The sequence below is a fragment of the Anoplopoma fimbria genome, chromosome 15, assembly GCF_027596085.1.
Source record: "Anoplopoma fimbria isolate UVic2021 breed Golden Eagle Sablefish chromosome 15, Afim_UVic_2022, whole genome shotgun sequence".
In the NCBI taxonomy this organism is placed as follows: Eukaryota; Metazoa; Chordata; class Actinopteri; order Perciformes; family Anoplopomatidae; genus Anoplopoma; species Anoplopoma fimbria.
In genome coordinates this window covers 20,769,798-20,794,529 of record NC_072463.1, presented here as the reverse complement: position 1 = coordinate 20,794,529, position 24,732 = coordinate 20,769,798, and the positions used below count along the sequence as shown (strand labels likewise).

Sequence of the window (24,732 nt, the reverse complement as noted above, 5' to 3'; positions counted from 1 at the left end):
GAAAATTAGACAATCTGTAGTGATGGTAACAGGGTAAATCTTGGGGTTATTTGCAGTCATACTTCACCTAAGTACAAACCCCTGCAGCAGCAGAATGTTATTCTGGCTTTAAGTACTCAGCAGGGAGAGATATTTCAGTGGTGATCCAGAGAATAAACACTTTATTAACTCCTTACTCCACAGGTTCAGTGGACTGCACAGAGAGGGAGAAGAGAGTGAGGACATATCACAATATGATGCTCAAAGATATTTCTTTACAGTGCAGCGGCAAGGTTAAACGAAAGGTAGGCTCTAAATAATTTGTTTGTACGGGAGACATATCTGGCCTCAGGTTAAGTAGGGATCTGGGGCACAATAAGGATTACTGCATGTAAGCATCTATACCCTTCACGGTAAAACAACAGCAGCTGGTCATGCAGGGTAACAAAAGAGGGATACACAGAGAATCCTGTCATTAAAACTGGAAAGGGTGACCCAGGTAGAAAACACTTTCGACCTTTTAGCCTCTTACTCTCTTTTATCCACTCGTTCAATACCTCTCTCCTCCGGCTGCTTGAGGTTAAGGTTCTGGCTCTGTGCCACATCAGATGTGTGTGAGCAGTTCTCCTGTTTCTCCTGAAGACATGCTCAATGTAAAAATGATTCAGCACCCATGTCCCCCTACCAACCCAACGCAGAGTCCTTTACCAGGAGGATCATTATGCTGTGGGGCATGGGTAACAAACACATTCTTAGGAACATGGACCAAGAAAAATAGGACGGGCTTGCGTGCATGGATGGCGTCATGTAAACAACTGCTTCATGAAGTGCTTTTTCAACGCAAAGTACCGTTGGACATCTTACTCTTAGAAAAGCAGAAATTATATATTGCATATAATGAGGTAGGGGAGTATTACATTTGGGCTTCTCATGCAGTCTATTATAAAACAAATCTTAATACTTTAACCAAGAACAAAAGGATATTTTAGCATCTGGCTGATGGAAACAAAAAGATCCTTTGCTAGCAAATATTTCTTCCTCCAACACAATGAACAATTTTTCTTTGATGAAACTGAAAGTCAAAGATTACTTATGTTACATTATTGTGCAGGGTAAAATAAATATGTGCACACTTAAATCTACGAAGAGAACACTTTATTTTTAGCTTTTGGTATAAAGGACCTTCCTCAGAGCATACATGGTTTATTATTTGCAGTACCACTGATCCTGAGGAGGCAGTAATACAACAGAACCAATGTACCAGATAAGATCGGTCATTCTGTGCCTTAAAGCTGCAGTAAGCATCCCAATCAGTCAAAGGACAATATATCTCCACATGTCTTCCTGGAATATTGGGTTTGTATGCCTGGCTTTTTAAGACAATCTATAGCCTAGAAATCATTCTATCCCTCGGCTCTTTTTCATTTATCTGTTTCAATATCCTGTATCCTGATGAGTCTGGGAACGGGGTGTTGACCTGACGTTTAAATCCCAGGCAAGTCCATTATGGTAGGACAGCAAAAAGTGCTGATAGAGGAGAGAGATACAGCTCAGAGGACAAAGAACACACGTGGACACCTGACTTTACGGCCCAGTAGGACTATCTTTGTTATTGTGTATACCGTTTGTGTGTAGTATATCTATATGTGTGTGTGTGTGTGTGTGTGTGTGTGTGTGTGTGTGTGTGTGTGTGTGTGTGTGTGTGTGTGTGTTCCTGTGATTGTACTGTGCTGACTGAGCCATGGGGTCACCAGAACATACCATACGCAGAGTTATGGTCAGCTCTGTGCTACCTCCATTTCCCCATTGCAGCTGAATGTCTCCCAGCGGACCGAATCCTGTCAGATAAGAGCGGACAGCTATCGTTCCAACTCATCCGCACAGACATGCCAGCTCCACGTTGGGAGAGATTACGCCAAAGGAGAGGGTGACAGCCCTATCTCTAGGCTTTGGGGATCTCTGTGGCAGTGTCTGGCTTATCAGACCTGCTCTGATGTCTCTTTACCAATGCATCAACAATGACAGCAGACACTTGGAGAAGCATTTTTATATACTTGTATTTCAAGTTCTTGCCAATAGCAGCCAAATTTAAATAGTCACTGTATCAAGCCAGCAACAGTAACTGACCATCAGTGTGACCTTTTCAGATCAAGCTATTTAAGGATGATTCCTACAAAATACATTTCTCATCTATTTGTATGACATGAAATATTCTTTCAATTCATTATGATTTGATTTTGACAAAAAGACTACAAATCTTTAAGGACAATAATATATCACCTAGCATGATTACAAATCTTGCTAAAGACAAAATATACACTCATCTCTCCATTTTAAATAATGAATAAAGCCTTGTGTTCATTATCATGAACTCTGAGGTTGCTAGGGCTCATAAAAAAACATATGCACTATAGAAGCTTTTGACTCTGTTTCACATATTCATTAGTTTCAATTTTCAACAATAAATCTGACCTTGAAGCAACTGACCTATGGGCTTTTAAAAATAAAGCAATTTGCTACATGCTCTTAAAATGAATAGCAAATTAGTAGTTAAAAGCCACATAAGGTAATAAAAAATATTCATTGAATATTTAGCCTTTAGCAGGGCTATTTGGAACGACAACTGAAAACTGAAAATGACATGAAAAACCCATAGAGTCACATATGAAATGAGACAAAAACAAGAAACCACACTCAATGGGCTTAATGCAGAATACATCACTGAATATTATTGCAAATCACTTCTGCAATGAACTGAATCAACCCCACATTTAAATACACGTATTAAGTTGCAACTTAATGTAATCCAAAACAACAGCACCTATTTATGTAAAGCATATAATGTTCAGTTTTTTTGACTCGTCACAGGTTGTGATTCGTGGTGGTGCTGTACTGGACTAAATGAGGTTGAAAGTGTCACTATCTAGGGTGCCCTGTATTGTTGTTGAACTGTGGGACACTGATATTGCAATAATTCCCCAGCTTCTCAATTGATTGTATGCCTAATGCCAAACGCAGGGTCAAAAACCATGTTGCACGAGCATCCCAGGGAGACTTTGCAGCAGGAGAACCTGAGTGAGAGACAGAATCAGCAGACTATTCTTTTCTTCCAGCACAAAGAGAGAGCCGTCATCATAATGTTATTCTTTGTGCCATTATTTCATCTCATTCATAACCGTGGATGTTAATGTTTCTGAGGACTTTATAATGTCCAGTGGTTTACAGTCAGTCAGCCTGGACTGGGTTTAAAGAGAGTGTTATAACTTCAGCTCCTGATGGGGCAGATGATGGGCTATTGATTGGTTTGCTTGTTGTTCTGCAGGCTCTATAAAATGTGACTGACAGAGGCTTCCAGACTTTGAAGAAAGCCCAGCAGGTTCTTTCTTCAAAAGTCATGCTCCAATGAACAACACCCATAACTATACACGCACAGCCAGCCACTGTTCCACGTGTCAGATGACATTATTAAAATCTTTTCTTCCTGCAGTTTTTGCAGTAAAGAGAACTTCTTTCATCTGCATGCTGCTAATTCAAAACAAGGCAAAGCAGACAGTTTCCATTTATGTTACATTGCTTTTTCAGAGCGTTGGCCAGCTAGAACAGCAGCAGCATTCAGTAGAGCCTGAGGGGATTTTTATTAAAAACACAGATTCTCCACATCCAAGTGGATGACTGGGATAAATGCATAGCTTTCTGTCAATTATTATCTTGCTTTCCATTGTACAAATTTCCATTTACAGAGATAATGACTTCTTACTGCCCCCAAAAGCCCTGCAAAGTGGGCTTTATGGATGAAATCTCTGCACCACACAGGTATAATTGCAACCTCCAATCTGACATTAAACCACTCTAAATGCATAATGTAATTTTTCCTTTTTCTTTGAGTTCCATTTTATAAAAAAAGCACCATAAAAGCACTCTGTTTCATAGAACATTGAGCTTTTACAATGTGCATGTGCAAAGGCTAAAAAATAAAAATCCCCTCGGTAGAAAAAGAGTTGAAAGATTGCAATTTTAACAATTTGCAAAACGGGAAATGGATATTTTTCTATAAAAGCAAAAAAAATTCTCACTTTTAAAGAGATGAAAAGCAAAGTCAAAAACCTCTTGCAATACCTATTAGATATTATATTTAAAATAAAATGCACCGCTCACAATTACAGCCAATTACATCACTGTCAGATATTCTTCTGTATTTCGTTTGATTCAAGGAAACTAAGTTCCCTGAGTTGATCTTTTGATCACTACATACAACATGACAAGCAATTAAGGTGCTGATGGATAGTAGAAAATTACCGAGATCTAAAAGCAAAGTACAGCAGAGGGGTAAGGAAGCTCCGTCTTCTAGCCTCTCAATTTACTTGAGAAAGCCTGGAGGGCAGATCCTATTAACCACTGGGGAACTCTCCCCTCATGGCTGATGTTGTTTTATCACAGTAGAGTCGGGGGAATGAGGCAAAGTAATCTCCATGGAGTGCTGTGGCTGTTACTGCTGCACTTTGGTTTCAGCAGGAAAACCAAAGTACAGCAGTAATCATCAACCGCAACTATTTAGGACATCAATCAAGGTCAAAAACATACTGTTGAGGATGACATGCTCATTTTTACAGGGCAGCCTTGCTGTGGCCTGACAGGCATTTCTTATACTTGGCTTTGATTTGAGTTAACGTAATTGGTTCTGTCAACAAAAACAATAGTGACCTGACAAGCCATCAATGATTTGCCAAAGCTGGGAACAGAAAACGTCTGAAACTACACAGTGGGTTTGTGCTACTCAGATATGCAGATGACGTACTGTATATTAACAATTTAGACATCTAAAATAAAACATTATTATCAAAACAACTTGACATACCCAAAATGATTTACTTTCTGCAAAGGTAAGTAAACATTTTGGATATCTGAGACAGCTAGTCAGTCTCCTCTGATGTGGTGGGCCACTTAAAACCTGAACACTGCCTTCTCCAGGGCCAAGTCATCACCTCCAGCAAAGGTCATGGCCGACCGTGATGGATGGGCACTGCTGTGGATTTAATTTAAAATAAAGAGCAATAAACACAGGGCGAGGGCTAGTGGCAGCGGGGACGATGAAGAATCCATTAGTTAAGAAAAGGTCGCAGGCTCCTCCCCTGACAGTCGCTGTCACCGTGGCATCACAAACAGTGACATGGGACAAGGGGCCAAAGAGGGTCACAGGGCGACATGGGCTCCACAGAGGTTCCTCTCTGTCAGAGCTGTCTTGTTTATCAGCCATGTCAGAGGTTCTAGCACAAACCTATTGGTTGGTGATAAGGGAATGACTGTGAGGTTGTTATGAATGTCAGACTTTGCTGTTAAGATTCAGAAATTGAGATGCATTTTAAATGTCACTTCATTTGCATGCACCGAGGGTAACCTGTTAGTCCTATATTCAAAGTAGGACAGGAATCCTCTCTCTTTCAAAATAACAAAACCATTAATGGCAGCAGGTGTTCCTTGTGATTTTAAGTATACTCTCTGAGCGTAAGTGTACATTTGATTTGGATTATTAAAATGCATTTTTAGTATTCACACCCCGCATGGTCTTCATACAAGAGTCTGTATGCTAAAAGCTAAAGTTACACAGTGCTTATAGTTCACTATCCATGTCAAAGCAAACATGTTGGTAACACTAATGCAGAGACCTGTGTAGCACATGGGTAATTTGCTGCCTTTAAATGCTGCCCACTAATGGCATTTAATAGGTTCTGTGGGCCAAAATTGTGACAGCATGATGTATTTGGCCAACCAGCCAAGCTAATGAGTGCCATCAAATGTGATTTTAGTTTTCAGCCGTGGTTATCGGAGTGAGCCCAATTTATTTAGTGTCACCTTTTAACTACAGCGTTTGGCATAGACACATGGCCGATGAAAACATGAGTGAAGGCTATCTCCTATTAGCCGTGCTGATTGGCTAGTGATGGAGATATCTCGTTTGTTTCCGATTTACAATATGAAGCCATTTGCTGCAGGACGAGGTGACAAATAGACGAGGTGAGAGTCTAGACACAATGTGACAAACAAGATGAAAATTTCGGCTTGGTTGATCATGAAAAGTTTAGATGTGATTGAGGAGCTCTGTATTGAAGGCTTTTAATGGTAAGGGAAGAATGGTGATGTCTGAGATAGATAGTCCTCCCTATCTTTCGCAGCGTTTCGCACAACTAGATTTATCACAGTTTTGCCGTCAAAAAGGAGAATTAACTGATCCATCGCATCAACATAATGGCAAATGTCAAGGCATTTCATATTTTACATGAAAGGAAAATCAAACAAAAAAACTAACCTAAATAATTAAAACCCAACAAAATATGCTTCACACTCACAATTACTGCCATTGTCTGGTAACTTTGCCTTCCAGCACATTTCCTTGCACTGTCATTTGCAAAATACATGTATTGGGTTTCAGGTGACTAACACAACCCCTTCTCCACTTTCTGCAAACAACATCTGAGCAAACAGACACTCTTTAATTGTTGTTACACATTCCTGAACCAAGAGAACCACATTCATTTCACTTTCACTTAGATGGCGTTTTAAAAGCAGACCCTTTTATTGAGCATGCACACATTCACAAGCCTTTATCAGATAACCACTCATTTACATGTATAATTATTACTGGCGCTTCAGGACCCGTTTGCTAAAAAGCTTTATGCAAATTCTAATTAACGGTAATTAAAAACCCGGCTGCCTTGACTGGGAGCCACGATACCAGTGCATCATTTACAAAACCAAATTGAATCTTATGACTTTACTGTGTGGAATCAGCAGGGGGCCTGAGCTGGGCCTAAAGATGTCCTGTCTTACATCAAGACCAAAGAATGCAACAGCGTAGTCGCATTGCTAAATATCTGGACGTGAGCCAACTGTTGATGCTAATCTTTAAATGCCGTAATTATTCACTCAAACAATTAAACGTCCATATACGCAATATGTGTAGATATGTGCCCTGGAGTCCTGCTATATTTCCCGGTCAAATAAACCCAGAAACTTTTAATTGATTATAGTAAATTATCTTTCAAATGTGGCCAGCTGGTGCATGTGCATTTTATTTCTGCGATAATACCTTTCCTTCCGTTTTCCCAATGAAGGGCCTTCAAGAGGAGTGAATAAAATAAAAAAGAAAGAGCTAATAAAGGATCATTGTAATCACCATATTCTTTCATCTGGCATTGAGTTGTATTATGTGTGAAACACCTTACAGAAACTGCCATATGCAGCTCCATCTAGTTTTAGACAGCATCCCAAAATATTAGAGCACATTGAAGCTAAGTTGCATGTTGTTTCTGACACAACTGCATATTGACTTTTTCTTTTCAAGTACACAGATATATAGAGAGAGAGGGTTAATTGAGCAACATTGCAGCTCCGATGGAGCAATCCTGGATCACTCAGTGGATCTTAATCTACAGAAATGCCACATTAATGTCCTCTCAGAATCCCAAATTACCTGCCAAGTAGGGAACACAAATATGAACATAACAATTCAGTTGGCTTGCCTTGGAGTTATCTCTAGAGATGCAAAAAGGAAAAGAGAAAGCATCTGCTGCTAAACAAGAAATGACTAACTCTTAAGCAAGGAGGCTTATAAACTATAGCTGTGGGGAAAATAGTAATGCTAGTTTGCCTTTAAAATAAAGCTTACTGTACTTTCTCCCATAAGGATCAAAGAAATGAAGCCATTTCAAAAGCTAATAAACTGCAAAAGGATTTTTTATGTTAACAACATGGGCCACCAGTGGTGCTCGTTGAAGAGGTCATGATTTGAAATTTGTTACAGATTTGCTCTAGATTAATTCCCTCAAAGGGAAAAACAAACACTGCAGAGCATAATGATTGTGTTACTTTTTAGAGTTGCCTACTCACACAACATGACCACATATAAAAGTTATCACATGGCCACACATGCACACGTATAGATAACAAGACAGGACGCTGGATCCAGAATGTTAAGTCCCAATGTTTGAGTGGAATCATCAAACCACAGAGATCTCCATCATTTGCTGGAATAAGCACCACCACTCCTTCTCTTGCGGGGATGTGCACATGCAGCATAATTCAGATTAGATGCATATGTTTGGCCAAAGCTGTCACTCAGCACGCGTCAGGCCAAAGTGAGCTGCTGAGTGGGAATCTTAAACTATGCAAATCCCTCCTAAAACCCTGGTATTGCTGTGCAGTAAAATCAAATTTAAATTTCTATGTTAATGTTATTCATTGATAGCTTATATTTCCTCATTGGTAACATTGTTATACTTCAAAGACATTGACATTTGGGTATATACGCTTCTTTGTTTTTTTGCAGAGAGTTAGATGACAAACTTGATACCACTCTGATGTTTGTATATAAAAGGTGAAGCTACCGCCAGCAGCTTATGCTATCCAAGTTCAGCATAACGTTTAGAAACAGGAGGGACCAGATAGCCTGGCTCTGTTTAAAGGTAACAAAATCTCTACCAGTGCTTTTAAATTTGCCTGACTATTTATTTGCCTCTACCATTGGATAGAGCCATGCAAGGTGCCTCTAATCTTTATGCTAGATAAAGCTAACCTGCTGCTGGCTCCAACTGCATGTTTACCATATAGTCTATGGCTGCAACTATAACTATTTTAATCATCCATTAATCGGTCAATTATCTTGTTGATTTATCCATTGAATGTTAAGTAACTAAAATGCCAGACAATAGTAAAAATGCACTTCACAGCTCACTTAGCCTCAATGAAGACTTCAAATGACATGTTTTGTCCGACCTACAGTCCAAGAACAGAAAAGAGGCACGTTGTTACATTTGAGAAGCTTGAACCACCAAATATTAACATAATATTTTCCTGGATAAATGACTAAAACAAGAGAGTGGTATCAACCCTACTCTCCAAATATAAACCAAATAATAAGAGTGACATATCTCCCTTCACCAACTACGTTAGTACTGAATGCATTCCTGCCACTTTGAATGAGAGCTCTACATTGAAAATATTGGTCTTCATTATTCCCCCCCCCCTTTTCTTTGCTCTGTCCTGGATTGAAGTTGGTTACAGGTTTGCAGCAGAGACTGACACACCTCACACATTCTAGACATATCTCCCATTCTTTTCAATACTTTTTCCTTTGCACATCTGTCGGGTAGATATCAGACCTTGCTCTATAGACTCTATATCCACATGTCGTAGGGCCATTAAACTGTCAGCCAGGATTTACTCCAGATGGGCGGAGAAGAAAACCAAGAAATTATCTTCTCCCGCACATGTAAGGGGACAAAGGGCAAATAAAGGGAGCGAGACAGAGGCACGAGTGTGAAGAAACATGCTTGAGAGTAAATAACGTGTATGGCAAAGTGCCTTTGATGGCTCACAGCATGGGATGATGATTACACAAGGCAGCTACAAGGAGAATGGGGATTTTAGAACAGAAAAAGAAGAAATAGAGCTTGTTTTTTCACTTTCCATCAGACCACGTAACAGTATACTTAAAGCAATGGTGCATAAAGACATTCCCCTCCTAAGAATCTACTGCTTTCACCATTTCATTTTATTTCATTCAACTGTAAACCCCAAAATCTGGACAACTAAACCATGACGATGGTATGTGCAGCAAGTAGCTCTTGGTGGCTGCAGTAGCGAGAGACAATGATGATGTTCTGATAATGACGAGAAGGGGCACTGGGGTACAGGGAGGCACAGATGCATCGTCACCCAATTCCAGCAGAAAGCGGTCAACGATCTCACACTCTGTCAGTTTATTCATAAACCTCCCTCTACACAGAAGACACACATGCGGTGGAACAAGGTGTGACGGACTGAATGAGGCCAAGGATGTGTATATTGATGGCTCTATCAGGATACTACTCCTCATACGGCATCATCTGCTCACTTATGTGTGTAATACTGACAGCTAGAATAATAATGGCTGTCAGACATCAGTGAAGGAGCTGTTGGACCTTTACAGCCAAGAAAATATTGTACTTGTTTACCATGCATAGTTTCTTAAAAATGGTGGGTCAGCAGAGCTTGAGGATACTCATCAAACCTAAACCTGCTCGAGGAAGGTGATTCCCGCTGCCTCTGACTTGACAGATGCTAATGAGTCAACATTTTCGCACATTATCTCAGGTTTTGTGGAGAAAGCTCTCCTACCTGAAAGCTTTGCGCTGCCTGAAAAAAACTGAATGATTTTATTGGCTGATGTGGAGAAAGGTGCTAAAAATAAGGGCTTAAGTCAACCTTAGTGTTGTAGTTAACTCTGTAGCCTATGAGCATAAGAAAATTTAAAACTGAAAATTTCTCAGTTTCAGGATATTTATATTCAAAAAAAAAAGATAAAACCATGTAAAGTAGGTGTTGAGGGTTATCCAATGCTAATGTTGGTCAGACAGATCATTTGGGGTTGCTTGAAAAAACCAAACACAGGATGTTGAGTGAAAACATTGTCAGAATTAGCATATGAATTAATGAGATAGACCAGAAAATGTGTTTTGTGAGGTCAAGTTGACCTTGACCTTTGACCATCAAAATCTAAATTAAGGTCTGTCTCAAGTTCAAGTGGCATTCCTGAGATATCTGTCCAGATGTAAACGTCCCGAAAGCGTAATGCCTCCCCGCCACGGCTGTCTCCGGAGGCATTAAAAAAAACTACCTGATTCTGCAGAGCCTTAAAAAGGAAAAAGAGAAACACCTTTAGGCTCCTGATGTATTATGTGTTGCTGTGCATTGTCAGCTTATCACAGGGATAGGTAGGAATAGGCAGATTTATGAAGATCAATCACTCTTGCATGAAAGGAATTATAAAAGTCTGTAATTGTTATTCATGAAAAATACAATCTGACAAAGTAGGAATTTCCGATCCACCAAAGGCTTGCCAAGAGGTAGAGTGAAAGAACATGCGCCGCTTTATTGACAGCCCAGGGGAACATGATTCCCTTCAATGAATATCATTTGGCATATCCCCATCTCGCACCTTCAATAATTTACAGTATTGATTTGAAACAAAGTCATACACTGTGAAGTGGATAGTGGAATATGTGCCTTCATTTAATGCTTTAGTGATCTGTGGCTCCTGATTTGGTATACAACAACCGACAACAATGAAACATACATCCGGATTTTGTCCTGTAGGGAGTGTTGACACATCTATCTGTCAATGTGAAATAGGGACTCAAAGAAGAAAGATATTCGCCACTGATACCTCACATGTGACATCCTGATACTGCCAAGCAGCATGATGAAATGCATTATGGGCCAAATAAACACAATATAAAAAGATATCACTTAATCCACATTTTTGAAAAATCCTACAAGTTATTTATGACATTGCCCTCGTCTTTGACATTTCCAATCAATTACAGATTGTATCCAGGTGATTTAATTTGATTTTGTGTTGCAGTGGAGCGATTTTGGGATGCACGGCATTAATCAAAGAATTATGCGGAGTGAAACACAGGGGAGGCCTGTTGTCACCGTTACAGCCAAATCAATCAGACTCTGCTGAGCCCCCTCTGAACACACAAGCCATTCTTATTCTCCTGATATCGACAGATCTCTCTGTGCATGTCTATGGTACACAAGCTTTTATGCTGTTTTGACACAGTATTTTCTTAAACACCAGGGACATATCAAAGAATAATGTATTACATATTATTATTATTATTATTATTATTATTATTATATATCATATGTTTAATCATATACATTTTAATTTAAACTACTTCAGAGGTAAAGTTGATGCATAGGGTCTTCTCTGACATAATTCTCATACCTGGCATTTATGTACTCTTTTTTTTGAATACCTCATTCTTAAACAAGAAGTACAGAGGGTTTCTTGTATCGTGTATTGCATGAGTTATAGAGATAGCTGCTTCCTCTGTCCCCTCCGGCACCTCAGAAGAAAAGTCTCATAGCGGTTTTTTTCTTATTATTGTGAATATCAAACATGTTATATCCTTTTCCACAGGCCCACCAGTGAATTAAACTCATCGCTCTCATCTTGATGGGTCTCATTCTTCTCTTTCAAGAGAGATTGATGCTGCTGCTCGCCAGGTGAAAGTCATATTCTACCACCCACTTGGTGTATGTGTAGGTCTGTGTGTGTGCGTGTGTGGTTCTGTCTGCAGTAGGTAGGGGTCTGTTTAGCCAAAAATACAAAACAGTCATTTCCCAGGTTCGACCTCCGTGTGTTCAAAGTCGCGTCGATGTGTAGGTAGTTAAATCTGACTGTGCTCATAATTCAGGTCTGGATCTTTTCCAAGATGCTTCCCTAGCCGCAGAGCAATTAGCACAGTGCTCCCAGACTGTTTTCACTGTGCAGCTTATCTGATCCCACTGCTAATAAAACCTAACAAATTCTTTCAGATAGTACACATGATTATCTAATATATAGGGCACAAACATTGGCATGACTACCACACAGTGCTATCGTATGAAACAAAACAATGGAAGCAGAGGATTTTTCGATGGTAAATCATGTGGAAAGCCTTTTCTTTCTTTCGGTCTACCAGCAGATGTCCAGCAGCAATCCCCCTGAGATCTGACTCCATTCGCACCTCTGAATGATACACGCTTCATCCGGACTAGGATGAGGAGTATAAATTATTAAATCCGAGAACCATCCATCCTCTACTCTTCATAAAATGCTGGATTTGCTTCATGAGAAACCCCAAGTGACAGCCAGACACTATCAGCTCCACCAAACCGTCTTTGAATAAGTATCGTATTGAGAGCGATAACGGCATGACAAACAGTTAGCTAATAACCCAAAGTGATCCTTTTTTAATTTGACTAAATCGCATGGAGTCCCTCTTATCAACAGTGTCATATGTTCAGTGTGATGCCTCTCCAACAACAGGCTCCCAGCAGGGGATCCAAGGATTAGGGGAGGATTGTTCTGACATCTCTGAAACGCTACACAGCCAGCTGTCTGCAGTCTACTGGCAGAGGCTGCAGCCCATTCATACCGTTCCTGACTGAGGCACACACCGGCCGCCAAGCCGGCTATAGTAATTAGCCTATTAAAATGGAGATCCAGGTACAAGTAGAACAGCAATATGAAGATGAACCACGTTTATATCTTGAGCCCTGGGCAAGGTCAAAATGGATTTGTACAGCAAGTCTTCTTTTCAGCTGGAGACTGCAGTCACATTGTCCAATCAGGTTATCGTCCAGCTATAGTAAAATATATATATATATATATATATATATATATATATGGAATCATACAGCTTTGCTTTTCGACAGAAAGGCATACATTTATGGTAGACCATCTCCATGGAGGCATCTCCACATAACAGCTTTGGGAAATGCATTTTACACAAATGTTTTTTCCTTGTTTTGTTTCAGGGTGCAATTTATAATCTGCATTAGCCATTAGTCTACACATACACTCAGTTGTCAGTCATTATTAGGTACACCTACTGTAGCTAGAACTAATGCAGTCTGCTGCAACAGCGCTGCATTAATCCTACCTTCATGAACAAGACTACTGTTCAGTTTAGGTTGAAACTGTTTTGGAGAGGTGTTGATTCGACTGATCATTTTGGAGGATGTGGTTGTGGTGTTGTTGTTGTTACATCTTTGATATAAATGGGGTGGACAAAATAATAGAAATACCTGTCAGTTTAAAACAATGCAATTCAACAGCACCATCATTTACAGCTTCCAACAACAAAAACAGAAACCTTAATGAAGGTAGGATGTGTTGCACTACTGTCGTATTGAATTGCATTAGTTTAAGCTAAGTGTACCCAATAAACTGGCAACTGAGTGTATGCTCACATTTTTGGACTGATCATCATTTAGTCCACAAAACCACAGAATAAAAATAAGAAATAGGGACTAGTGAAAAATGACCAGAAAACATCACAGACGCCATCGCAAAACGTCCTAGAGCCCAAGGCCATGTCTTCAAATTGCTCATTTTGTATAAAAATAAATAAATGATAATAATACGAAAGAGATAAAAGTAGCAAATTCTCACATTTGAGAGGCTGGAAGCTGAAAATGATTGGCATTTTTGCTTGATAAATGACAAACTATTATTGATCATCATAATTGTTAAAAGTTGCCTGTTATTCAATTAATTGTTTCGTCTCTCTTTGCTATATACCATCTGAACCAGTTTTACATTGACAACAGAACCAAGGGTAATACAAATCAGCAGTTTGACATCATTAACTCAAGCAGGGGAGACCATCCCTCTCTTTGAGGAATTGCTGGCCGTCTGCACATCAGTTACAGAGGAGATATCAGTCCCTGGTATAACAACGTTGAATCACTGGCTGTATCAACCGCCTGGAACGACAAAATTAAGCTCCTAAATTTCACTAAGAGTGTCTGATGACTGATGAATCTGTCTAGCTCCCGGGCATTCTCATCCTTTCCCAAAGACACATTGATTGTCTTTCGATGGTTCTCTGCCTGCCACAGACTGATAGATAATACAGTACGTATACTTTTATTTGGAGAGAGACCGAATGGAACAGTTTAAAATTACAAAACTGACACTGTGAAATACAAAATGATCTACATGTCTGTGGGTATATTTATGATCACTTTGATTTAAAAGGGTATTAACAATTCACTCACTTTTAATGGTGCAGCTGTTTGCTAAGCCAGGTAGGACTCATTAATGAAGTGTGCATTAGACTGTGAATTGGAAAGTGCAAATGAATAGAACAGATACATTAAGTATTGATTTACGCAGGGATGCATGTTAAAAGGCTCAGAGGAAATGCACGAGTCTCTCTGATTGGACTGGGAAATAAACAAACAAACACTTCCATCAAAAAAATATTCAACCTTTCAAAAATGCATGGCGACAGCTCAGAGCAACAATATAAGTAGGTTTTAATGAGCATCCCAAAAAACAAACTGTGGTGATAGTTTGGGAACTAAATGATTACAGAGAAGATTGCTCGGGTTAATTTTCTTTGGCTTCAATCTCTCTATGCTTCGGTTGGCAGCTGAGTGAGGAGCTGAAAGTAGAACAGTAACGATGTCCATTTAACACATGACCTGCACAGACATGCCAGCTCCACTGTTTGACTTAAGAACGCATGAAAAATTTACATTCAAGATCACCTAAATCAATACGCTCATTAAGCCCTTGTCAGTAGACCATTAACATGCTGCTTCTCAGAAAATCTCCAGCCAAAGATCACCTCCTTTTAGACATGTAGAGCAAAGCAAAGGCACGGAAAACCATCAGTTATGTTATACAAGTCTTAAGCCAAGCTCAGTATACGACCATTATGTCATACCTGTTCAATTTGATTGCTAAATATTATCGCATCAATTTTTCTCTCTCTTACAAACACGTCAACTTTAAGATGAATATCTAATGAGCCTGAGAAAGGTCTGAGCCAGGCTGACAGAGGAGACATCCTGTTATTGCCCCAAAAACTCACGTACCAAGGAAGCACGTGCAAGACTTTTTCTACTGCAGTCAAGAGGAGAATTAATGTTAAATGTCAAATAATGTCTACCATATGAATTCCTTGTTATTAGCAGTTAAACTAAGTAGCTCCCTGACTGCCCATATTTAAGATCAACTGGAAGACAAAGTAGTGGATTGAGGTTAAAATCACGACTGTATGCAGTTATATTTACAATTTAAGAGCAATTTCAGTGTGGGTGAACTTTAACTTTTATCCTGTTATGTTCCGTAGTCGGAAACAAGGTATAATGGCTTTAGCTCTTACTGAATAAGAATTAGGTTGGGGTATCGTCATTTTCTTTTAGCTGAAGGTAGGTTGACCTTTTTTTTTTTTTTTTTTTCGGAGAGCAAAGACGGCTTTTATTTGCATTTAATTTGCATTAGTGTCAGAAGTAAGTAGCAGTAAGAACTTTCTTCAAGAAGGCAACTTTTACCTGCTTCATTGTGCACATAAAATGTGCCCTTTGCCATATGAACAGTCTGTCTAGGTATCGTTATTTTTCTTGTCAATGTGTACATTGGAGGTGCACATTAAAAGTTCCATTTCAATAGTAAGCTTTCATTTTGGGACACGATTAAAAAAAGCTCAGTTTGAAAGGAAAGTTTTCTTTTTTAAATGTGTTGGGGATGTCGTCAGTTTTATTCTAAGTCATTGGTTAGAGGCCGAGTCCTTACAATAGCAGCACAGATCTGTGTCCATCCCAGGGCCCTTTGCTTCATGTCATCCCCTCTCTCCCTCTCTCTCTCTCCCCTGCCATCCTGTCTGTCTCCCTCACTATCAAATAAAGCAGAAATACCAGAAAATTAGATTTAAGAGAAGGGTTGAAAGAAAATATGAATAACCCCAGGAAGGGCTTTGCCTTTTTAAATGTTAAACACAAGGACCAGCCTTGCTCACCTTCCTACGAAAACCTACAATGTCAAAACTGAATCTAGAAACACATTCCCTCTATATGGCCTCTAAATGCACACAAGAAGGCTAATCCCATACACACTGTGCCTCTAATCTCCATACAGAAGACGAGTACACAAAGTGAACACAGAGTTGGTTTTATCCCTGATGCACTCTTCCACTGTCTGGGCTCTAGCGGTGTGGTTGAAGAGATAAACCAGGTGGAAGGAGGATTAAAATGTCCCAAACATTCAGGCTGTTTAATTGAAACCTCCCCTGGGACAGGCGAGAGGACGAGAGGGCGGGAAGGCTGTCCAGGGAGCCACCTCTTGGGATCCTCTTAGGTGAATCCATTCCCTCATCACCTCTCAATAGGAGATGATGAATAGTGTGACATCAGCAACCCGCAGGGGAACAGGCGTGTGCCACTGTCCCCTGAAAGAACTGAGCGATCTGTGGCCTTTATGTCAGGGATGGAGTGGGGGGGCGTGGGTGCTACTGTGATCAATAATTAATCAAAACATTAAAAGCATTTTCCTTTTTTTTGACAGGCCAATTGGAGCATCAGTCTTATAAAAAGGAAGGCAGAAAGAGTTTGTTTCGGGGATGTGGCACATATCCCCCTATGGCCTGACTGGAAACTGCTCACCATATGTTGCTGGGAAAGAAACTAAAAACTTAAAAGGGCCTCAACTTGCCTCATTGAAGTGAAGGATCCAGCGTTTCTGGAGTTTGATCCATATTAAAAATTAAAGCCAGGATATCTCTGCTGCATTGACTTGGACCTCTCTTTTTAAAAAATCTCTCCCTGGTAAATCCTGAAACTTTATAAAAGGGGAATACAAAACTGCTGGTCTACTTTGAATATTTTTAAGTCATATGTTTAATCTGAGAATATGAGAAGGTGATGCGGAGATGATTATGTGTCTGCAAATCTCACTTTGATGAACATTTACAAATATACAATTAATTATGAGAATAAGGTTATTGAAGTTAATGTCTGATACAAGGAGTGGACAAAATAACAGAAACACCTTACAATATATGACAAACCAATTAAATAGCCTTGTAATAACTTATTTGTCCTTCGTCAAGAGGATTAGTTTTTGTTTCTTTTGCATGAGAGCTGTTGATTCAACATGACGATAACTTTTCAGGCCATGATTTGGACTGCTTTTTAATTGAATTGCTATATTTTTAGATTTTTTTTTAATACTTTCCCTGCACAACATGGGATTTTGGCCTCATCACCAAGACCACTACACTCCCTTTTGTGCTGCCCGTCCCTCCTGTAATAGAGCACTGATCCATGTGACATGTGAGTGATGGCTTTTGTCAAATCAATGAGATGTGAACAAGTGCTGTGATAATGTTGTTAGCGGCATCATTTTCTCTTGTTCTTGGTTGAGCTGGTGATTGATAGAGGTGGTAGCCATTTCGTCCAAGGTCAAGCGCTGAGAGCGTTAGACATAAACTTGCTTTGCAGTACGAGTCCTTGAAAGTGCACCACAACAAAACAGCAACAACAGATATCGAGCAGTTGGGAATCGCTGACACATCAGTTTGAAAGGGACCCTTGAAGCTAGTAGATATTTCATTAAAAAAAAATCTCAGGCATCAGTGGATAGATCTACCTTCAGCCAGTGTACAAGGATGTGAGAATCAAACAGATTTCTTCCTGTGAGATTCACTGACACATCACTGCGTTAAATGCGTCCAACTTTGACAGGTGAAAGGTCAGATGATGAATAAAGAGCCTGGATGCCTGGAAACAAAAGGCATAAATGGCTTCCCAGATCCATTTTCATTAAAATGCTGAGAAATTGGCACTTAGCTTTTATTCACAGTAGATGTGGTGTCCAACAGGCTGACAGTCACAAAGACTCACAGCATCCATTTGATAAAAAGAAGCCTCTTTAGTTAACATCACATCTCTTTCATGGCAAGCTAATACGGTCATAATTATTCCAGAAAGGTGTCAGAAGCACACAGTTGCAGAGGCGCTGAGGTTGAATGGTTTAAATGTACCTTTATACAAATCCCAACAGTTACTATGGCTTCTGGTAATACATTTATGAGAGATCTTTCAAATGGATGTGTCAAGAACCTACTTTTAAGTGGATTAAGCTTTCAAAAAAAAAAAAAAAAAAAAAAAAAAAAAAAAAAAAAAAAAAAAAAAAAAAAAGCTTTAAAAACCCACAGAACAGCCCATCCGTCCTCATTGTTACTCTCTACATGGCTCTGGGTGTTGTGTTTATGAGGGTGCTAAACTCCTGTCAGTCTAACTTCACACTCAACTCACTAGTGTATACTCTGGTTTGGATTTTTAATTAGCTAAACTGAGAATATTAATTGGATGACAAAATACTATTTCGTTTTGTTTAACAGATTAGAGATGCTTACTCGATTCCCAATTAGCTGCTGAAATTAAGCTTTATGTAATTGTTTGTGTGAAGCCCAGTTTGCTCCAAAGCTAATACTCAGTATGCAAATTTAGTTGAATACATCAGCACAGGGTTATTCAACAAGAGACAGAAAACTAATGAATTAGTCTGGGTTTAGTTCCTTTGATCAACAGAGAAGTAAAGCATGGCAGTCATTTTCAAAGAGAAAGTTTGACAAATCATTACTGTAGTATCTAGTGGGCTGTGATGGGTGAACTGCTGTTACCACACTACGGTTAATCCAACAAGTTTTACTCAAAATTATTTTATCAAAACATTATTTGAATTTAGAAGGAAATGTTGCCAGCGCCAACCTTCAATTGATAGTAGTCCGTCTTAAGTAACATATATCCTCAAACTGTAGTTTTTATCTGTCAATCTATCAATTTTCTTAAAAACAATAAATGGATTTTATTGTCCCCAAATGGGACATTTGTTTCAACATTATGCGCATTATGTTAGCCTCTAGAATACATACATAACAACATAGCTACAGTATACAATAGTGAGTTATTGTGATTTGCGAGTTATGGAATTTAGCACCTTTATGTCAGAGTATTGTTTCCGTTACTTGCAAATGAGATGCAGCACACTGTAATGGTTCATTAAAAAAGATGCAGGCTGGAAAACGACATTTTCACTTCTTCTCTTAACCATCTGGTGGCACTCTTCCAGCTCCTAAAGACCCAGGAGTGCGCTACATGTACAGTCCCGTAATGGGACCAAAAGCTGCTGCGCCCACTGAACAAAGGCTTTTGTGATGGAGATCACATTCACTTCATCCTTACAGTCACACAATCAGATAAAGCCTCTATGTACAGTACAGTTCCTGTTCACAATGCCCATTCTGTTATACTGAACCCTTATGACAAAGTTCATATGCAACCAATTAAAAAAATGCATGATCTGTGACAACCACATCAGGATTAATGAGATGCATCATTAATGATTATATCAGTGATGAAGACAAACTCTGTAAGTGACACTTCTGCATTACAATACATCACGCATAGTTGGCGAGTGGTTTCATAATTGTCGATCTATTAGGATTCTGAATTTCAATCAACAAATATCTATTTTTTTGTGTTGATCAGTAGAATATTAATAGTTCCTTTTTCCTCAAATGGTTTGGGCTCTCTGTAAGTTATTAATAAGACACATCTGTGGTAAAAAGAAATATGAGTAACTGAGTAAAACTGCAAAAAATGACACAATATTCATACAGGATGTGAGATTTATCTATGACTAAAACTGTAAAAGATGAAAATAGAATTCATCACACTACCAAGTATCCAAATTAAATATTAGCAATATTTAGCCACTAGAGTTAATGCAGCGATTATGTCAGCCGTCCCTTAAAGTGCCTGATGATTTAGCAGCAGTAGGTCTCACCATGAGCTAATGTCTTCCAGAGAATCACAATGACCCTCGTTGTGAGAGGACTTTAGCCGGGCCCCTCTTCTCCCTTTAGCGGCAGCGACCCCCCCCTCTCCACGCCCACTGTCTTGACTGTCAGCAGCCCCTCCTCTCCTCTCCTCAGCCCTAATGAGCGATCTCCTGGGGCAGGGCTTTACCCCCGCCAGGGGTAAAGAGGCCATCATGTTGCTCATCTAAAGACGACACATAGCCATGACTTCCCTCTAATTGTGTGCCTGTGTTAGCTCATTTGTTTGCGTCGTTAAAAATTCACCCCCTATATTTTCCCCTCCCCACTGATAGACCGGCTGTAAGCAATTTGGGGGAGCAGATCGTTTTTACTGGCTTGGGAGGGCTTTGAGGCTCTCTCTCTCTGATGTATGTAAACACCCACAGACACATAGGCAGACTTGCAAAGTACAATGAAAATATTAAACACAAACACTCTTCATTATGCATACACACAGACAAACTCACACACACAAGTACACACTCACAGGGACACACGGCGGTGAAACCCGTTGGGACTGTTTGGGTTTGATGTTTACTACTTTGAAATTCGCCACAGACGCAGACTGGCTGCGACCTGTAGGAGAGGAGACCTTTAGCTAGCACATTAAATATTGATGCGGTAAAGTTATGCAGATTGTTTATTGACCGGCTTCAGAGAAACTTTGGGGGGGGAATTACTCCTGTCTGGCAAATTCCATTTTTCTGAATACTGTTTAAATGTACCTCCTCTTCCTGACAGTTGGGTTTAATTCCACAGACAAATGAGCAATTGAGAAAATAATTTTATAATAGCTGCCTTGCTTAAGTGCCTCTCTGAAGTAATGCTTCAGTTTGCAAAGAATGGATCTGATGAATGCGTATACTATTAGTGTGTAATACCTCAATCAGCCACAATTACAGCTGATTCAATGTAAGCATGGCCCTCCCACAAGTCACTTGACTTGGCTGTGACATTTGCCAGGTGGTGTTTGCCTTCACCATGCTCGGGCTATTATTAGTCTAATGCCCACCAAGCATCCTGTTTATCTGACTGAAGGCAATAAGGACACTACAAGGCTGCACCTACAACAGAAGCTATAGTTAGTAGACCTACATGGTCTTGTCATTGCCAGAAAAAGTGAAAAAAAATAAAAAAAATAACGAGACATAACAAGTCCAGCTAGAGAGTTGACATTTAACACTGCACTGAATGCTATACATGCTGAATTCAGCTGCTGATCATATACGCTTACTTTAGTTCATCAACTGTATACTAGAAACCATACATGTAGAATTGCAAATATTAAATGTCAGATTCAAGAAGCCAGATGCTGTTTAAGATGTATTCACACATGGACTGAAGAGTGATTTGTGTATTCATGGATCATTATTTCCCTGCCTACCCAGTTTTGAAAGGGCTTTGACCGCATCATTAACGTCCTCCACTCAGGGCGACTGTGAATAACTATTTTTGCATTTCATAAAAAGGTAGAAACTCATGTTGCTTAAATTACATTTAGAGAACAGGAGCGCGAGGCTCCAGGAGTCAGAAAGATAATGATGTCAGCTTCCTGTGAAAGACACATCCTACTGTCAAACCGCGCTGATATGTGAATTAATCTTACAGTGTTTAATCAAGGGAGAGCAGCTCTATTGTTCTTCAGCCAGACTGCCTGCTTCAGAGAGAGGGAATGTGGGAGGGATGCGGAGGAGGGATGAGATATTAGAGGTATAAGGACAAGCAGAAACGCATAACATGATGACTCATACAGAGCGCAATGTAAACAGAGGAAGGAAACGATGCATTTCTGTCACACTTTCCCTCAAAATACTCCCAGACTCTTATTTCCTTATCGTCTCATTTTCATGTTAATGTCACATTTCAACGAGTAATTTGCAGTCATTGTGAAATCTCACATCTACCATTAGCCATGGCTGATGATATTACAGATCAAATCCAATTTGCAATAAAGATTTACACGTGCAGCCTCACTGTGTGATACCTTGATGAACAAAATCTAATCAAAAACACACACACACCACCCACCCACACACACACACACACACACCACCCACCCACACACCACCCACAACCTAAATCAGTTACCAGTGCCTGGTCTGGGCTCCAGTGCCTGGCACCACCTTGGTGCCGTCGCCAGCATAACACCTTGCTGTGTCATGTCATGACCTTCTGTTAATCTAGCCAGCCAGCATGCGTGCATTGCTGGGAATGTGTCCAAACTAGGCTGCAACATGTTGTTCATCCCAGTGATACTATAGCGCACAATGGAAGCCTGGGTACCAAGTTCACTACGATGTTCCCACTTTATCCCAGAGAGCTGTAATGAAAGATAAATCCAGAGTGATAAAAAGGGGGAAGACAGTGATACAGTGTTTTTGCCTTAGGTGAGACACCTGTTACTGCATTGACATGACAGAGAAGATAGAGATCAGAGAAGATGCTCAGGAGAATGGGCTTTTGCTTTGTGTGTGCATAGCTGTGCTGCTGTTGCTGACACAGTTGATCATAACCCCCTGTTTCAGGCTATTTCACATTCGCACAAATACTTTCATGCAGATGCATGCCAGCTTGTATGATCACATATACACACGCGCACGCACACACGCACACCTCCAGCAAGTACACCTACACATACAACACCAGAGATGATCATGAGCTTGGGTAAAGGTCCTTTTCACATCTCCCCCTGTGTAAATCAATAGCTTTAAAAACAGCAGACAGAACACTCCTCATTTTCCCTCCTGTCCTTTTTCATTGATAGTGTTTTTATGGATGCCAGCTACTTTAAACAACAACAAAACAAAATCCTGCTTGACACACATCCAGCATTTTTAGTGTGGGTAAATAAATGCTGGCAGCCATGTGGGAGTGAGCAGACATTAAATAGCGTCAGTGTCAGTTTACCTCCATGTTTAGGTAAGACAATCCCTCTGACAAAACATACTGATATCTACCACACTGAGTACAAAGTACACACAGAGAAAAATGTAATTAGTGCCTGTTTGCAAGCGTTCAATGCATGAATGCATGTTGAGATACCTACAGGGGATACGCTGTAAAGAAACACTGGAGAAGAGAGTGAGGGAGAGAAAGCACACATTCGTGTGTGAGTGCATGTAGGTGGAGGGGATTAGCCTGATTGGCATGCAGGTGGAGTAGTGCCTTCTCTCAATGCAGCAATATTTTGCAGCAACCTTCTGACAAGCAGGTGCCACTCAATCACGTGGGCCTCATTCAAACCCTTTTCTCAAAGCACAGATGGTGCAGGACTGAATAACGATTTCACCGCTGTTATCCTTCAGAAAATCACACACGCACATACCGCAATAAACAATATTTCATTTAATAAAGAAGACAGCTCACATCCAGCTTAGAGTGTCATTTTAGAAATTCATGTTAACGTGACAATTTACACTGCAATCCACTAAACACCAGCAGCTGATCTGTTTCACTGTGCCTTCAGGGGAGGTTTTCCAGAGGTAGCTTCCATTCGCACCCTGCACTCATACCCAATATGGTGACACAGAATGTGCCAGAGTCGGGCTCTGCTATGAAGCTCCAGATAATTGTGTGGCCTCATGGAGAGCCGGCACATGGAGTTTAAACTTGCCTTCAGCTATAATCACACCACAGCACTGTCAAAACCAAAATGACAGAGAAGCAAACAAGAAGAGTGAAGACACTCTGCTTCCTGCCTTGAGGTAATAAACTTTCTTAACAGGTCCCTTGTTGGAAAGTAATAGAGGGATTTTTGAAACCAGTGCAGGTGTTTTATCATGCAGGACACAACAGGGACATTTAGGTACACAAAGAGCACTTTGCACCATAAAGAGGACATCCTTGACTGTCAAAGCAGAGGTGTGTAATGTGTTTGAGTAAAGGAATGACACACAGCAGCCATTTCACAGTGACTTATGTTCAAGATTTCCACGTTGTATCTTTAATTGTCTTACATTTGAGTGGAAACCAATTCCAGTGACGATCGTCTCAGAGGGATTCTTCTACAAACTGTGACCGTTCCGTAGATTGCCAACTGACACCTCTCCAGCCAGTCTGACAGAATCTAGCACCTTTAGGTGTCCTTTCACCCAGTTTATCATTATCACTCTTTTTTCCTTTCTTTCACTTGTTCCCTTTGTCATCTGTGCCCAGACCATGAAGTGACATGTGACCCTGTTGGTCGCAGAGGTTAACGCAAAGCCTAATGACTTTGAAAACTGACAGTACAATTTCTTCTTGTAAAGAAGAGAGAAGGGGCGGCAGTAATTGAAATAAAAATGAACAGGATCAGCAAAATTGAGGAAAAGGAATTAAACACAGCACTCCTTTTCAACGCGAGAGGGAATTTCTATCAACAGCTCTGTAAACAACCAGCTGTAACACAGTATTTACCAAATAACCAAGTGTGATGGAATGGGCTAGAGCAGCCTTGGTCAAAATCAATACATTTTATGCCAGCTGTCTGTTTCACTGGTCGGTTTACCTCCCAAATAAGCAGGAAAGAACCCCATTATGTTTTTCCTACACTTAAATATATAGCTGTAGA

The 24,732-nt window shown here is 40.0% G+C and overlaps 1 protein-coding gene across 3 annotated transcripts in view; it reads right to left on the bottom strand.

Moving 5' to 3' along the window:
• Nucleotides 1-24,732, bottom strand: part of c15h14orf180 (chromosome 15 C14orf180 homolog) — a 138,256-nt gene that overhangs the window by 77,363 nt on the left and 36,161 nt on the right. The gene's annotated exons all lie outside the window — the stretch shown is intronic.